The sequence below is a fragment of the Myotis brandtii genome, unplaced genomic scaffold (assembly GCF_000412655.1).
Source record: "Myotis brandtii unplaced genomic scaffold, ASM41265v1 scaffold810, whole genome shotgun sequence".
Classification (NCBI taxonomy): domain Eukaryota; kingdom Metazoa; phylum Chordata; class Mammalia; order Chiroptera; family Vespertilionidae; genus Myotis; species Myotis brandtii.
The window spans coordinates 2,021,125-2,030,391 of NW_005371274.1; the positions used below are offsets into that span (position 1 = coordinate 2,021,125).

At 40.7% G+C, this 9,267-nt stretch overlaps 1 long non-coding RNA gene across 1 annotated transcript in view; it reads right to left on the reverse strand.

Annotated features, from left to right (window-relative positions):
- The window catches only part of LOC106724373, a 15,186-nt gene extending 12,469 nt beyond the window's left edge, over positions 1–2,717 (reverse strand). The window contains exons 1-2 of the long non-coding RNA XR_001360143.1: positions 2,706–2,717; positions 1,659–1,661 (exon numbers count right to left, since the gene is read on the reverse strand). This is a non-coding gene — a long non-coding RNA (uncharacterized LOC106724373). The remainder of the gene's footprint in view (positions 1–1,658; positions 1,662–2,705) is intronic.
- Positions 2,718–9,267: the final 6,550 nt, after the last annotated feature.

Consider the following 9,267-nt stretch of genomic DNA (forward strand, 5'->3'; position numbering starts at 1 on the left):
CGAGCCACATGCGGCTCTTTGGCCCCTTGAGTGTGGCTCTTCCACAAAATACCGACTTCTGCGCACAGGTCACGAAGTTTCAATTGCACTGTACATGCGCGCCCGCATGTGGTATTTTGTGGAAGAGCCACACTCAAGGGGCCAAAGAGCCGCATGTGGCTCGTGAGCCGCAGTTTGCCGACCACTGCCCTAGCCGATTTTGCTCAGTGTTGGCCTGCGAACTGAAGGGACCTAGGTTCTATTCCGGTCAAGGGCACATGCCCGGGTTGTGGGCTCGATCTCCAGTGTGGGGCAGACAGGAGGCAGCCGATTAATGATTCTCTCTCTCATCATTGATGTTTCTATCGCTCCCTCCCTCTCTGAAATCAATAAAAAATATTTTTAAAAAATCTTTAACTGATTTTTAAAGACCACTCCTAATTTTAACTACATACATAACCTGACACTTCAAGTGGGGATGCAGCCACAAGGCAGAAGCTCAAGTGAGAGAGCATCCCCTTCCCGACAGGCACCACCACTGTTTCCAGGGCTTTGGTCACCTGGTTCCCTGCTGGTTGCAGATGTGCAGAGGAGTGAGGAAATAGGGTTGAGTCTCCCTATTGGCTCTGCGGCCTTGATTTCTTTGGACCATTTTTTCCTCCTCAATAAAATAAAGCAATTAAATTAAAGCAGTGAAGCGTCCTTAATCTGGACCTGAACATCTCTAGGAATTCTATGAAAATTCAGCCATCCAAGCAGTTCTCTGGGATTAAGGTGCATGATTTTCATCAGATTCTTTAAAGAGAGGGTGACCCGACAAACCTGACTTCCAGGCTTCCTCCTCCTCCAGCATTTAAATGAGTGTGAGTGGAGACTTAGAGCAAAGGAGGAAATTAAGCATTGCATTCTTTGTTCTGGTTTCATAAATACAGTCAATGAGAAGAAGGATTCTTTGGTCTCATCTTTCCTCAAACCCCCTTCAGATTTAGAATTATTAAAGGCAGGCTCCCAGGACACAAAAGTAACTCTCAAGGCTACATCTCCACCGCTGCCTTGTGATTCATTTTACAGAGGAGGAAACTGAGGTGCTGGTGCAGTGATTCATCCAAAGTCCAACAGCACCGCCTTGTGGCTTGGATCTAAGTGATCAAGACTTCCTGTGGTGTCAAATGTCCGACTAGGGGACATATTTTTATTTTTTTAAAAAATCGCTCTTGTTCTCTTTCAAAAGTGATACTTTAAAAATTCAGCAACACAGAATTGTATAAAATATAAGTAGAAGGCTCAATTTCTCAGTTTACTTCCCTAAGTAATAGATTATTTTTTACAGATGCATATAGATTTGTTTGATTCATTTTTATAAAAATGGAATCATATTATATACCTTGTCCTGCAACTTTTACCCAGTTTTTCATGAGCATTTTCCATGTCAGAACATAAATATGTACCCTATTCATTTGAAAACTGTAAAATAACAACACGTGTGTGTGTGTGTGTGTGTGTGTGTGTGCGCGCGTGCACGCGTGTGTGTCAAAGACCACAATATGTTAATTTGAGCTGTTAGGTTAAATTGGTTTTTTGAACGACATGGAATAAAACTTCGCCCATCTTGGAGCAATTATTCAAACTTCTTATAAGCTAACTATGACTTTATAGCTCTGCTCAAAAAAAGTTAGGACCAGCTCAGGATCACTCATATGAAATTGTTTGAGTGAGCCTGCTCCCACAGTCCCATAGAGCTGTCCTCCATTAAGTGTCCGGCAAGGTTCAGGTACATCTGCTTTGTACAGGTGCTCATCACATCGTAACTATAAACTGCAATAACAAGAGAATGTATCAGCAGCCTTGCCATGATTCTATTGCATTATATATAGCTTCAGCTCTTATAATTTTAGTGTACTACCTGTCTAACTATCTACTTATAGTAGAGTTTTTACAAGTTTTGGATACTTATGATTTAGCTTTTAATTTGATAAGTGGAAAAGGTACAGAAGGTCTTAAAGTTAAGTACAAGAAAAGGCAAGTGTTAACAGTCAGAGGAAAGAGTCCTGCTGCTGCCCTCTGAAGAAAGCCACCCAGAGGGTTTGATGCTAACCTGATCTGAATGAAGAGCTGACTTTCCAGGCTAGAATGCACAGTGAATTTATTTTGTCTTCTTTTTCATGAAAGTAATATGTATACTTCGTAAAGAAAAAAGTGCACACTACAGAGAAATGAAACATTGTTTCCTGTCCCTAACTACCTCCATTTCCAATTCCTTGCTCTGTTTTAACTAGTGGTTTTGGGGTCTTTTGGGGTCATATCCATCAGAAGTAGATTGAATGAAACAATCTCATCCCAGGGTTTGTTAGTTCTGGGGTCAGGAAGTGCCGAACTAAAGGAAACAAGAGGATTCTGTGTCCTTCTGGTTAAGCCAGTGTCAACACTAGGAATTAGCAAACACCATCCTGGCAGAATTTGAAAATGGAAATCTGAAATAATGAACAGTTTATGGTCAAAAGGGTCAGCAGGGCCAGAGGAACTGGGATTGGCATTTCTGTTTATCCCTGACCTCACCCATCCACATAGTCCCTATGTAGAGTCAGAGGACCATGATAAACTAGGCAAAGGCCTACAGCTGGTCCAAAAAGAAAGGCTTGGAAACCAGACTAGGAACCAGATCTCTTCCTGTACAACCAGGCACCTGGGCTAGTGACAGAATGAATTTGGCTCTGAATAGTCCGGACCTGGCACCTACACAGATCCCTTGAAAAGAAAGGGAGGAGTGAGTCCACCTGATGAGATGCAGGTTCCCTGAGCCAAGCCAGCCACATGCAAGCTGGGAATACATCAAGACTCTACTCTTCTTCCCATAGATTCACCAGGCAACTTGTGGCTTACCTAGCAGGCATTTGGAAGCTGATTAAGGAAATGAAAACAGACCAAGTTTATTTCATTAAGGTCAGATGCCAGCAAAATAAATATAGATTATCATTATGTATTTATGCCCACACACAAAAAAACTTGGCATGGATTGCAAGGTATTTAATTATAATTTAGATATATAATGGCAGTCAATGTTTTGTTTCATTGTGCCTTTACTTTTGGGCATGCCAACATGACCACATAATATGCTAGGTTCCTGCCAGTCCTTCACTGACTTCCTGTATTGTTAGGAAAATAAAAATTAGCTGCACAGAAAAAAATTCACTTTCATAAATAGCATGTGATGTAGAGAAGAAAAGGTGTATCTCCTTAAGCTCTCTGATGTTTCTCTGCCTTCTCAAAGGCTCTTCTATCCACTTCCAAGTTATCCTTTCAGAATCATGCCTTTTTAAGCCTTTCACTTCCGAGTTAGAGTGAGTTTCTCCCCCTTTTCTACTTCAGGAGTGCCCTGTTCTTGCATAACTAATTTTACCAGCAGTATGTTCATATATGTAAATAATTGATTTCAGAGAGGAAGGAAGAGGGAGAGAGAGATAGAAACATCATTGATGAGAATCATTGATGGGCTGCCTCCTGCACGCCCCCTACTTGGAATCGATCCTGCAACCTGGGCATGTGCCCTTGACCGGAATCTAACCGGGGACCCTTCAGTCCACAGGCCGACGCTCTATCCACTGAGCAAAACCAGCCAGGGCACCAGCAATATGTTCTAATTATTCGTTTAACAGTCTGTCTCTCCTACTGGTCAATGAACTCCTAAGAGGGCAAAAAACTCCCAGAAATTGCCTTGCTCATTATGGTGCACCCACACAAAGAAGTGCTATGCTGCAGTCGAAGAGCAGGAGGAATCACCAGGCATCTGAAAATCAAAGCCACAGTGAGATACCCTTTTATACCCAGAAGGATAGCTGTAGTCGAGAAGTCAGATAACAAATGTTGGCAAGAGTGTGGAGACACCAGAACACTCATACATTCAGGGGGGATTGTAAAAAGGTGCAGCCACTGTGAAAAACAGTCTGGCAGTTCCTCAAAAAAATTAAACATAGATGATCCAGTAATTCCACTCCTAGAGTATATGGCCAAGAGAACTGAAAAAAATTTGTCCATACAAAAACTTGTATAAGAATATTCATAGCAGCATGATTTGTAATAGCTAAAAAGTGGAAACGACTCAAGTGTCCATCTCCAAAAAAAAAAAAAAGCAACAAAATGGGGTATATCCATACAATGGAATATGTGGCAATAAAAAGAATAGATGTTCTGATACACGATGCAAAATGGGTGAAGCTTGAAAACATTTAAAAAGTCAGTTACAAAGGACTACACATTGTATGATTTCATTTTAAAAAAGGTCCAGAATAGGCAAAAACTATAGAGACAAAATATATTGGTGGTTTCTTAGGGTTTGTGGAATTGGAGGGATGATGAGTGACTGCTAAAGAGTACAGAGTTTCTTTCGGGGGTGATAAAAATGTTCTAGGATGGCTTGTGGTGATGGTCACACAACTCTGAATAAAAAACAAAAAACAAAAAATAGATTAAAATAAAATAAAATAAAATGAAAAAAAAAAATAAATAAAATAAAAAGTCAGTTACAAAGGACTACACATTGTATGATTTCATTTTAAAAAAGGTCCAGAATAGGCAAAAACTATAGAGACAAAATATATTGGTGGTTTCTTAGGGTTTGTGGAATTGGAGGGATGATGAGTGACTGCTAAAGAGTACAGAGTTTCTTTCGGGGGTGATAAAAATGTTCTAGGATGGCTTGTGGTGATGGTCACACAACTCTGAATATATTAAAAACCATTGATTTATATACTGTAAGTGGGTGAATTGTCTGGTGAGCTATATCTCAAAAAAGCTATTACTAAGAAAAATAAGGAAGAACTCTTTACAGTAATACTGAAAGACATGATTTCTAGGATATTAAGTTAAACTTTAGAAAGGTAAGTTGAGCCCGGCCCATGTGGCTCAATGGTTGAGCTTCAACCTATGAAGCAGGAGTCACTGTTCAATTCCTGGTCAGGTCACATGCCTGGGTTGCTGGCTCGATCCCCAGTAGGGTATGTGCAGGAGGCAACCGATCAATGATTCTCTCTCATCGTTGATGTTTCTATCTCTCTCTCCTCCCTTCCTCTCTGAAATCAATAAAAATATTTTTTAAGTAAGTTGAAAATTTATTGTATATGTGTGAGAAATGAGGTAAATAAAAGTGCATGCATCAGATTATTTTTGCAAAAAGAATCACAAGAAGTATAAATCAGAAATGAATGATGATGATGTTCCCTACAGAGGGAGAGTAGGAAAGGGTTGGAAGAGAAAGTGGAGGTAGTCATTCAAGTAAACCTGTTTTGTATAGATCGATAGACATCCTTACATTGGAAAGTCAATTGATGAATGTCGATAGAATGATGGAATTAGAAAATCACTATTTGTCAACCATCACAGTAATAATAAATTCAGCCAAGAAATATCAATGAATGTTAAAATTAGTGGGTGAATGTTTGATGAGGAACAGAATACTTCCACAATCTCAAAATAACTCTCCATAAAACACTTGTTGGAGTACGAAGCAAAATAGAGTAACTATAGTAGAGAAAGCTTGCAGCAAATGCCATTTTAATCTAGTATTGAAGATTAACATCACCATGATAGGACAAATTAAAATTGTATGCCACCTATAGGATGCACTTCTGAGATATCTCTCCCAAAATGCAAAACCTGAATCTAATCTTTTCCCCCCTTCATTTTGTTTTTATTATAGCATGTTTGCTTAATTTACAGCAAACAGAAAACAAGCTGGATCTTGTTTTCATTCAAACATTGATGTTTTAAAGGTTGCACATAATATTAGTTAAAAAGAACGTCTAAAATTACCTTTTAAGAAGCTTTTATAAGAAAGAAAATACAAAGTTTAACCCCACAACTTTCCTCTTTCCTAGAACTGGAAAGTACTGCGACAGTTTTAAATAGACATTTTGTTGTTTAATCTATACATCCAGAAAAATCTAAAAAAATTTGAGGAAACATGCATATGAAATGGTTGCATATCAGAACATGAACACTAACGTAAAACAGTAAAGAAATGAAAGTTAGAAATACTATCGAATATACAAAGGTCCTAGAGTCAATACTTTAAACACATTCCACAAAAAGTATGTAAAACCCACCTTTTGTTCTTTACAGGCAAGGCCTAGATTGATAAAAAGCAATCCTTTAAAAAGAATCCTTTCCCCACAATATTTCTTACTCATAACCTGCAGGAAAGCAATCTAAACATTTTAAAGAAACTGCCTTTTATTCTAAAATGAGATTGGACATGTCAAGTCACTTTTATTGCCCCCAAATGATCTCTCAGAGAAATGCTAGAAATTGTAAGTGGTTAGGAACATTATTTTCTAAGTTTTAGTCAGTTACCACATTGATAATCAAGCTCAAAGATGTGACTTGTACTCAAAGTCAATTCTTTTTCTGAAATTATTTAAAATTAGAGGCCTGGTGTACGAATTTGTGCATGGGTGGGGGGTCCCTCGGCCTGGCCAGCAATCGGGGCCATCTCGCTCGACCAGCCAGGTGAGGGACCGCGGGAGGTTGGCCAGATGCGGGAGGTTGGCTGTGGGAGCGCACTGACCACCAGGTGGCAGCTCCTGCATTAAGCATCTGCCCCGTGGTGGTCAGTGTGTGTCATAGCAGCCAGTCATTCGATCCATTAGGCTTTTATATATATAGTTTTCATGGCATCACAGAATCACATAGAATGGGAGTGTTGTTTTTAAACTTGCCTCACATTAGATAAACTGAGGTGTGAGGAATAAGCCTCCTTCATAAAGAGGTAGGCAAATTTTGATACAAATGCCCACACTGACTTCTTTTACACTAGGTACACACACACCTACTTTGAAACAATTTACTTGCTTTTAACAGGAGCAAAAACTAAGCTATTGTGGTCGACGATGTTCCTTAAAGTTTAGAATAACTACATAAGAGCATTCTTTTCACCTTAAAATTATTTCTGCCATCTTTGACCTGCTCAAGTTTTAAAATGAGTTTTTCTGATGTTTGTATGCTCCAAACTGTCATAGAAACCAGAAGAAAAAAAAAAAAAAGGCCACGAAGGCTCCATGTTTCAGTGAAAATTACAATCTTCCTACATAACCACTAAGGATCTATTACTGCCCCTAGGTGCCAGGGTGTGGTCAAACTTTGAGTTCCCTGCAAGTTTCGTGGATTCAAGGGCAAACAGAAACCAAGGAAGATTAGAATTTGGGCTCCATAAGAGTAGGGTTTTTGCCTTCCTATAAATCTATGTCTAAAAGAGTGCCTGGCACATACTAAGCACCAATAACATGTGTTAAATGAAAGAATGGACTGAGGAAGCCCAGAAAGTGGGAGGGAAAGTGAAGGCTGAGTGAGACTTAATGAGGAGGGATGGTGGTAGGGAGGGTCTTTAGGAAGGATGGGGAAACATCCAGGCCTAAAAAGACAGGGCAGCTGGCAGGATGGGGCAAAGCCACACCACACTGGAACCAGTGATTCACACTGGTACAGAAGTAATGAGCTGTAGAGGGCCGTGGTCACAGGTTAGCAGCCCACAGGCTAAATAAGCTGGCAGATGTGTTTTGTTTGACCTTCCCAATGTTTTAAAAATTGGAAAGTCTTATAGGGACGGCACCCAGATTTCTGGCTGCTCTTGAAAACTCAGAAGATCTGGTAGCACTGAGCTGACAGGCTCACACAGGAACAAGTGGTTGGAGGTGAGCAGCCTCAGAGAGCACATCCTCTTCAGTTCATCACAGCCCCACCGCCACTGATTTTTTTACGCCCCAGCCAAGTCTCTCATTTACACAACCTGTGGGCTCTGCTGGCATGTGAGCTTGGACAAGTATAGGTAAATGGTGAATTTCCCAGCTACCTCTGAAAACCCACTTAGCACCTCCTCTGTCAGCCCCTCGTGGTCTCTCCATCCTCTTTGCATGTTTCTGCACTGCATTCTGTTCTCAGTGAAATTTTAAGTGATTTTATTTTAATGTTAAAGAAATAAAAGGGACTCAAGTTTGCCAAAACTAAGCTTATGTTTGAAAACTATAAAATAAAGAGGGATACACAGATATTTTATCACAAACTACCTCAAATAATTCCCATAGTCCTGCATTAATAACAGGTTTTGGAAGCAAAGGCCATTGATTATTCCCACTCCCATCCCTTTCACCCCCACCTGCACTGTCCTAGGACAACAGTCTCTTTAAGGACGTCGGTATAAATATTTTTGCCATCTTTCTTCTCTAGTATTTTCAGAAACTTAACACATGCTGGACGTGGCAGGTGTGATTCTAATTTTAATATGGGTGGGAGTCCGCACAGCCAACTATTTCAGAAGGGCTCTGGGGATTGTATCAGAGCATCGAGCTGGCCAGAGCACCGTGCTGCCTGAACAACAGCCCATTTGGGCATCAGTCCCTTGAGTGTGGGCCTCCTTCTAGCTAGTTAAACCCCTGTGAGCTACGAGTGATTAAAAAAAGAAAAAAAAAAGTTAGCACCTGTTCCAGCTTTGGCAAGAGCCCTAAAATAGAGCAACCATTTCTCATGGAAGCTGAACTTCAATACTTGCAGCTGCTGACTTCCTTATCAAAAATCAATTTCTATTATACAACATACATATATAGGACTTTCTTCCTATCTAATTCACCACTTTTCTTCTTGACCAAAGGAAACTTTTTGGGCATTTCTGTATTGATATGGAGTTAATGGGGAAGGTTGTTTTTTAATCAAAAGCTTTTGGCCCGAGAGGGTGCAGGCCAGGCCGAGGGACCCCATCAGTGCACAATTAGGGCCGGGGAAGGACACGGGAGGTTGGCCAGCCGAGGAGGGACTGTGGGAGGGCTCCAGGGTGTGTTCGGCCTGTCTCGCTCAATCCTGATTGGCCAGACCCCAGCAGCAAGCCAACCTACTAGTTGGAGAGTCTGCCCTCTGGTGGTCAGTGCATGTCATAGAGAGCAGTTGAGCAGCCTTAGCATATCATTAGCATATTACGCATTGATTGGTTGAATGGCCAACTGGACGACCGTACACTTAGCATATTAGGCTTTTATTATATAGGATAAATGGAGAGAGACAGAGAAAATGGAATGGCAGGAAAAGGACAGAGAGAACGAAGGAGGAATAGAGAGGTAATGAGAGAAACAACCATACTAAAGATGAAAGGTAAAAGCTAAAAGCCGACTCCTTGTTCAGACCACTCACCAGGTTCCCAACAACCTTCCCTCCCAAACTCATCTTACATCCTAATTGTGCAAATCCCACACCTCATTGGCCTGGCTCCATGAGCTCCAACATTTCTAATCTATTCAGCTTGGTCCCTGA